Source organism: Bos grunniens, chromosome 24, assembly GCF_055505025.1.
Source record: "Bos grunniens cultivar Pamir isolate PY7600 chromosome 24, Bosgru_T2T1.0, whole genome shotgun sequence".
Lineage (NCBI taxonomy): Eukaryota > Metazoa > Chordata > Mammalia > Artiodactyla > Bovidae > Bos > Bos grunniens.
This window is the reverse complement of record NC_141188.1, coordinates 61,876,489-61,884,981: the sequence shown is the minus strand read 5'-3', so window position 1 is coordinate 61,884,981 and position 8,493 is coordinate 61,876,489. Positions and strand designations below refer to the sequence as shown.

At 54.3% G+C, this 8,493-nt stretch overlaps 1 long non-coding RNA gene across 1 annotated transcript; it reads right to left on the bottom strand.

Moving 5' to 3' along the window:
* Window positions 1-673: 673 nt before the first annotated feature.
* LOC147346403 (uncharacterized) lies at window positions 674-5,754 on the bottom strand. Its single transcript, XR_015154164.1, has 2 exons — window positions 5,268-5,754; window positions 674-878 (listed from the first exon to the last, which is right to left on the bottom strand). It is a non-coding gene; the product is annotated as an uncharacterized LOC147346403 (long non-coding RNA).
* Window positions 5,755-8,493: the final 2,739 nt, after the last annotated feature.

Here is an 8,493-nt window from a genome sequence, read left to right as displayed (position 1 = left end):
GATTTAAAAGTGCTTTTTAAATTTGGAATAGGTATTAGTAAAATGAAACTCTGTGGCAGTTCAAGGCTATTTTAGAAGAGTAGGGAAAAAAAAAAAAGGAAAATGGGGATTATAGCAACCCAACCCCAGAATCACAAAGCAGTGTACAGGATAGTGGATGCAGAGCAGAGAAGCAACAGTTTAAAAACCAACCCAACCACTATTTTCAAAAAACGATTCCAATGAGTGGAATCCACGGTCTTTGTGATACAAAGACACCATGTGCTATACTGCAAGGAGTTGTTTTGGAAAAAAATTTAAAAATTTCACTTTTTACCATTTGTCACCTATGACTTTAACCATTAAGATTCTCTGGAAATATCCCTCCTGACCACATGCAAATTTTCTTATCACCATTGAGTTTTATTTAACCAAATATGTACATGTGACTTTGGCTTGGTTGCAAATAAAGGTAGCACTTAGATTTATTTGTGCTTCCCTGGTGGCTCAGACGGTAAAGAATCTGCCTGCAGTGCAGGAGAACTGGGTTCGATCCCTGGGTTGGAAAGATCTCCTGAAGAAGGGAATGGCAACCCACTCCAGTATTGTTTCCTGGAGAATTCCATGGACCCAGAAGCCTGGTGGGCTATGGTTCATGATGCTGCAGCGTCAGACATGACTGAGCGACTAACACTTTCACACTTTTTAGATTTATATACCTTAAAACTACCAGTTGTACCCTTCATTCCTACTACATATAAGAATTTGAAAATGTTCTTCAGAGGTCAACGGCAAATATGTGTCATATCCTGGAAACAAATTGCAGGCAGAAGAACTTCTGTTCTGTTTCTTCTTTGTCCAAGGGAAGGAAGAGTGGAGTTGGTGGAGCCAAGAAGAAACTGAGGAGAAACAAACCCAAACACATCTTTAGTTTTGTATGGTACCGGCCTCATCCTGAGCACATTACAGAGATTCGATGCTGGGCCCGAGCATTATCAAATATTCTTTAAGAGCAAAGATGCTGCCCCTGCAAATGTGAATGTCTAAATACTAATCAAAGCTTTGCCGTGATCCTGTGGAAATGCATAATGAGATTTCCCAGATGTCAATCACTGTGATTCTGACAGCTGTAGTAAGATTCTGGCTTAACGTGTACTTCTCAGTAACGTGGGCCCCGGAGCAGGTGTTGTCCTCTTGAAAAGACAGCTCTCAGACTGTCAACCAGTTTCTCCCCATTTGGAAAGGAGGCAGCGGCCCTCCTTGGTCCAAGCCCGAGTGGGGCCGCATTTCTTCTCTACCGCCACTCATTGTTCAAAGGGATGACAATTTCCCACTGCACCTGGTCTTCCAGAGGGACAGTTCAGTAGAAGACTGTCTAATCAGGAAAGGCAGAGCGTTTGAACCCAGAAGTTTTTCTCTAATTCCAATAGAAAGATTTCCAGTAATAGAAATTAGTTAAGTGTCTGTTCTCGGTAACAGAACGTGTTTACTGCCACCTCTTTTGAGATAATGAAATGTCATTTAAATTACCCTCTCCCCCTGGTAAATCTGAGCAGAAAGCAAACTCTCTAAGTTTCCTATCATTTGGCAGAGCCTGAAACCGTGTCTAGTAATCACTTCAAGTCTCACTGGGGAAGAACAGCAGGTAGGGAGCTATTTGGGATTTATAGTGCCACTTACTTCTCGAGGCAAAACCGGAGTCATAAAAAGCAAGAAGAAAGACTTCCTGAGCCCTCTGGGATAAGTAAGGCAATAGACTTTAAAATTCTGATTTTTATTACTCTAGACAAAAGAATACACCTTAGCTGGTTACTGCAAGGCTGAACTTCAGCCTTCTTCTGCCTACTTATCCCTAGGGAGCTCAGACAGGGCTGACGCTCTCTCTCTCCCTGACTCAGTCTCCCCATCCCTGAAGTGAAGCTAGCAATATCCATCAGGTGGTAGCATGGGTGTGCAGGAGATTCAGGAATAAGAGGCGCCATCTCAGGGGCTCTAGGGCTTTGTAAGGACGACCAACACTCTGATGGCAGAGAAATCAGACACACAAATGTGACATTTTCCCAAGTGTTTCGTACCAGAACTGGTCCAGGTTATGCCCTCTGTTGGCTTCCATGCCCCGGATCACCCTCTGTTCTTACGGGCCCTTCACCTGGGGTATCAGAGGTGGGTCGTAATGGGGCGAAAAGAAAAAACCCTGAGTCAGAGTAGCTGGATTTTCTGGGTAAACTTGGCCAGGACCCAGCAAGAAAAGCCAGAGAGGAACCTCATGGCTTGACACCTGTTAGAGAAGAGGCCAGTCTGAGGCTGTGGAAAGATCCCCGTGCGAGGCTTGTTTGCAAACCATTCTAAGTGGGAAGAGGGCTCTGATCCTGGTCTGCCCTCCTCTCCCCTCCCCCGCAACTCCTCCTCTTGGTCTTGAAGGCGCTCGTCCCCTTGCTGCAGACCCCTTCCCCTCGCGCAGGGCTCTTTTCCCAACAGAAAAGCGCAATCACGCAACGGAACCCCGGCACCCCTTCAGGCACAAGCGTGCTGCGTCCATCCCCTCACTCGGTGGAGGAGGAAGACTGTCCGGAAAAGCGGGGGCTGGCGCTCAGGCTCACACCTCGCCTCTCTCTCTACCGGGGACATCGTCTCCCCTCTGTCCCCTCAGAGAAAACAGCAACGCAAAGCGGTGGTCGCAACGCCCGCCAGAATTAGGGAGGCTGAGAGAGGGCGGGCATGCAAGTGCCCAGCCAGGAGCAGGCACTCGGAGGAGCCCGAGGCCGCCTCCTGTCACAGCCGAGACGCCGAGACGCGGCCGGGCCGCCGAGCCCCGGCCTCACGCCGGCCCGGCCGCGGGCCCCGGAGGGACCGGTGTCTGTTGACCTTCTGCCGTGTGACAAGGATAAACACTGCCCCCGCCTCGGAATCCTGCCGGCGCCGGTTTCCATGACGCAGCAGAATCTCTGGCTGTTTACACAGCAGCGCCGAGAATGCCTCCTCCAGTTGAGTCACAACAGGGCGGCTGCTTTGCTTCCAGCGCGGGATCTGCCTGTGCTACCTCAGCGGCCGCAGCCTTGGGGCCTTGGGGCGTTTGTCGTCGAGAGGAAGGGGTCTGCCGCAAGGGGACGAGCGCCTTCAAGACCAAGAGCAGGAGTTGCAGGGGAGGGGAGAGGAGGGCAGACCAGGATCAGAGACCTCTTCCCACTTAGAATGGTTTGCAAACAAGCCTCGCACGGGGATCTTTCCACAGCCTCAGACTGGCCTCTTCTCTAACAGGTGTCAAGCCATGAGGTTCCTCTCTGGCTTTTCTTGCTGGGTCCTGGCCAATTTTACCCAGAAAATCCAGCTACTCTGACTCAGGGTCCGCAGAGCTCTGAAGACCCCTGGGGGTAGGGCGTGGGGCAGACTGAGTTGCTTTTATTTCCGTGAACGCTCAGGGAACGCGCTGTATTAATGGCAGTGAGCCCTGGCCGCATCCTCACAGCCTGGAGGAGCCCCAGATTTGTTCTGGTCCCTCTGGATATTCTGGAGTGAGTGGGGCACGTGAGGTGGGCAGAAAAGAGATGAAGGAATGAAAGTGTTAGTCGCTCAGTCACGTCCAGCTCTTTGGGACCCCATGGACTGTAGCCCACCAGGCTCCTCTGTCTGTGGGATTCTCCAGGCAAGAGTACTCGGGTGGGTTGCCATGCCCTCCTCCAGGGGATCTTCTCAACCCAGGGAGCAAACTGGGGTCTCTCGCGCGGCAGGCGGACTCTTTACCGTCTGAGCCACCTGGGCAGAAAGCGCATCTAACATCCTCTGCTCACCCTTGGTGGCTTGCCTGGAGCCTGTGACCCCCTCGAGTCCCGCCCTTTCAGCATCCATGGAGCCAGCGGGTCCTGGGACGTTGCACACGGGTCTCTGCGCTCGCCTAGAGCTTGCTCCACCCCATCTGCAGCCGTGGACTGTGTCTGCAGACAAGATGCCAAACCCATGTGTCCTATGTAAACAAGGGTGTTTGTGGGGAGAAAAGCGGAAACTAGACTGGTTAGGCCAACTGGCAGCCAGACCGTGGATGGAAAGAGAGCCCGGAAACCTGGTGTAGGTGAGACAAGAGAGAGGGTGAGAGACGAATCAGGGGAGCAGGGACACCGATTGCTCAGGGTCGTGGGCGCCCTGCGGAGTGCCCGCGGGCGGAAGAGAGCTGAGGAGGTTTGGGTGCACGTGGGGGCCGCTTATGGTGCTCTTACACCAGAAATTTAGGGTCAGACCGGAAATATTGGACAAAAAGCCTTTGCCGGCTGTAAGACTCCAACCACATCGATAGAGAGGGAGGGCAGGCATGAGGCCATGAGTTCCTCCCCCCTCCCTCCCTGAACCTCCAAGTCCAGGAAGGAAGCAGAGGAAGTATCAGAGGAGGGTGTCATGGATCATTTCATAGTATATAAAAATATTGAATCGCTGTTGTTGAGCTAAAACTTATATAATATTGGATGTTAATTATACCTCAATTAAAAAGAAAAGAGATTGTAAGACCTTTAGGCTCAGAAGAAATGATCTAATTTTATTCCTTCCTTTACAAGTGAGAAAACTGCAGGACAGGAAGGTTAAACAGCCTCAGAGCAGGTCGCTGGCTCAGTGTGTAGAAATCACTCTGGATCCGGGTCTTCATTATCCAGGTATTGGTTATCCTGGATAAATATTATATCCTCTCTCCAAACAAGGTCACTTTTGCAGGTACCAAAGGTTAAGACTTAGATGTTTCTTTTGCACAAAAAGCCCATGCCTCCTTCTCACACAGGGAAGGCCATGTAAAGATGAGGCAGAGATTGAAGTGCTGCACAAGCCACGAAATGCAGTGAATTGTCAGCAACCACCGGAAGCTGGAAGAGGTGCATAAAACGGATCCTCCCTCAGGGCCCTCCAGAAGAAACCAGTTTGTTTTCCTGACCTCTGGCCTCCAGGACTGTGAGACAATCAATTCCTCTTGCTTTGAGCCACTCAGTTTGTGACCCTTTCCTGTGGCCACCCTAGGAACCACTCCTCCAGGCTAGGGAAACCGCACACGTGTGAAGCATGGAGTTTCCTCAGGCATATAGCCCAGTACATGGCAGCATGTGATGGCTTTCCACAGGGTCTGGATACACCTTCTGCACGTTCTAGGTTGACTATAAAGCCTTAGCAAGCAGAGACAGGTGAGAGGGAACGCAGGGAGCAGAGGATGGGCAGAGAGAGCCAGGACCAAGACAGCGGTTGTAACCGTCTGGTTTTTAGATTCTGCAGCTGTGTCAAGGCTTCCCAGGTGGCGCAAGTGGTAAAAAACCCACCTGTCAACGCAGGGGACTTAGGAGACTCAGTTCGATCCCTGGATCAGGAAGATTCCCTGGAGGAGGGCCTGGCAACCCTCTGCAGTACCGTTTCCTGGAGAATCCTGTGTGCAGAGGAGCCTGGCGGGCTCCAGTCCATAGGCTCACACAGAGCTGGACACGACTGAATCGACTCAGCAAGGCACAGCTGTGCTGAGGGCCGTCTTGACCTGTGCTGCTCCTGGATGTTGGGGGATGAGCCAACAGTGATTCCTAGGGTGCCCGTAAGAAAGGGTCACAAGCTAGCTGGCTCAAAGCAAGAGGAATTCACTGTCTCACGATCCTGGAGGCCAGAGGTCAGAAAGAGAAACTGAGCCGCCTGGGGTGCTGTGTTCCGTATTAAAGGGGCTTAAGCCTGGGGACGCCACCTGGTGTCCTTGCCTGATAAACTGCAGGGGATCAAGTCCACGTCCACAGAGCCCTCCTCTTCCTCCCTGCATCGCCGAGGCAGCCCCGCCACACTCAGGTCCCACCCAGCCCCTGCACCCCGCCCTGCACCCCACCCTGCACCCTGCCCCCCACCCCGCACCCCGCCCTGCACCCTGCCCTGCACCATGCCCCCCAACCCTCGGCCCGCCCCGCCCTCCTCCCCCCCAACCCGGCACCCCGCACCCTGCCCCTGCACCCCGCCCTGCACCCCACCCTGCACCCTGACCCCAAACCCGCGCCCCACCCCCTCCCCCCCACCCGGCACCCCGCACCCTGCCCCTGCACCCCGCCCTGCACCCCACCCTGCACCCTGCCCCCACCCCGCACCCCGCCCTGCACCCCACCCTGCACCCTGACCCCAAACCCGCGCCCCACCCCCTCCCCCCCACCCGGCACCCCGCACCCTGCCCCTGCACCCCGCTCTGCACCCCGCCCTGCACCCTGCCCCCAAACCCTCAGCCCGCCCCGCCCTCCTCCCCCCCAACCCGGCACCCCGCACCCTGCCCCGCACCCCGCCCTGCACCCCACCCTGCACCCTGACCCCAAACCCGCGCCCCACCCCCTCCCCCCCACCCAGCACCCCGCACCCTGCCCCTGCACCCCGCCCTGCACCCCACCCTGCACCCTGCCCCCAAACCCGCGCCCCGCCCCTCCCCCCGACCCGGCACCCCGCACCCTGCCCCCCACCCCGCCCTGCACCCCACCCTGCACCCTGCCCCCCACCCCGTACCCCACCCTGCACCCCGCCTGCACCCTGGCCCCGCACACCTCTTACCCCCCCTCCCCCGCACCCCGCACCCCTGCCACCCTCACCCGCACCCTGACCCCTGCCCCCACACCCCGCCCCGCGCCCCCGCACCCCACCTAGCCCCGTGGACCCGTCTGCAAAGAGTCGCCAGCACCCCACCCACGGGACCCGCAGCACAGCCCCCTCTGAGGCCACTTCGTCCGGTGGCCTTCCTTGCGTAATTACCGTCGCAGAGCCCTGCAAAGAGAATGTTGCGCTGGGTTGAAAAGATCAGCTGTTTTAATTAGACATATGTCTCCCATGTCGCCTGGCGCTGACAGCAGTCACTCTAGGTTTTCTTGGTCTTGACAAGAGAAGGTGAATGAGGCAGAAGCTGCCTTTTCTCGTTCAGTCTGGCCTGTCAAGTGAGCTTTGCATTTCTTTGTGGTGAAACTGCTCAGTCAGTTAGGCAGGGGGCAAAGCAGAGCAGTTACACAGCGTGGACCCTGCAGCTGGCTGGCGTGTCAGTCCGGGCTCTGCTGCTCTGCTTATGATTTTGGCAGCTGGCGAACCCTGCCTGTGCCTCAGTTTCCTCGTCTATAACTTAGGGCTGCTAATGGTGCTTGTCTCACAGGGGTTTTGAAGGTTATATGAGTCAGTGTCTTCCCTGATGGCTCAGTGATAAAGAATCTGCCTGCAATGCAGGAGATGCAAGGGACCTGGGTTCGATCCCTGGGTTGGGAAGATCCCCTGGAGAAGGGCATGGCAACCCACTCCAGTCTTCTCACCTGGAAAATTCCACAGACAGAGGAGCCTGGAGAGATACAGTCCATAGGGTTGCAAAGAATTAGACAGGACTGAAGTGACAGCCTGGCACATATGAGTTAATAACACGAAGCACTTAATGCAGAGTACATCATGAGCCTTCAGGTGAGCTGGGTTTATTTCAGTTCATGCTTTTTGAGTATTTGCCATCGCTTCCTGCTTTGAAGCCAGTATTGGCAGGTGGCAGGAGAAGCCATCATTGACTGGGTACAAAACTTGTGCGGCCCTCACTTTCTCTCTCACAAGACACCACTTAGGAAACTCCTTTTGTGAAAGTCTGTAAAATATCTGTTCTTCCTCCAAAGTACCTCCAACTCCACCATAACCTTTCTGAGGGTGGAGAGACTGATAATCGTTTTTACAGTCAGTTTGGTAGAGGTGCATCTTTTTACTTTTTCTAAAAAGCAGCTGGAATTCTGTATGTGCAGTCCTTCCTTATTCCTGGGTGTCCTTGAACTGGTGCCTGGGTTTAGGGGGAGTGGTTATGCTAAGGACGGGCTTCCCTGGTGGCTCAGATGGTAAAGAATCTGCCTGCAATGCAAGAGACCTGGATTGGATCCCGGGGTCAGGAAGATCCCCTGGAGAAGGGAATGGCTACCCACTTCAGTGTTCCTGCCCGGAGAATCCCATGGACAGAGGAGCCTGGAGGGCTGCAGTCCATGGAGTTGCAAAGAGTTGGGCATGACTGAGCGCCTGACACTTCACTACTACTTTCTCTGTGCTGAAGCCCCAAAGACGTACTGCTCATCAAACGCCAGCCCGGCATGCGTGGACACCCTGTAAAGACTCGCTCCCATTCTCTGCTCTTCCGACCTGTTTACCAGTCTGAACTATTACTACAGCTGTGGCCAGACTCCCCTGGCCCCAGCCCGTGGTGATGATGCCCACGTGTGGACCATGGTTCTGCATGTGCGATCTGATGAGCGAGGAGAAAGGACGCACGCACGATAGCACTTCACAAGCAACGGTAGCCCCTAGATCACCGAGCAGAGATGCACTTGGTAGAACCATATCCTTGAACAAGGCATTTTCTCTGCGTTTCTCTCTGACTGAGAAAGTCGCAGCTCTGGGTGAGCGGGGTGGCTCTTCATCATGGTGCCTGGTACCCACCTGGTGTTTGAATCAGGAGGGCCCTCTTGTAGCTCAGGGTCACAGCAGATGGAATCAGCTTATTTTTACTTGCCCATAACCAGGAGTCCACTCCAG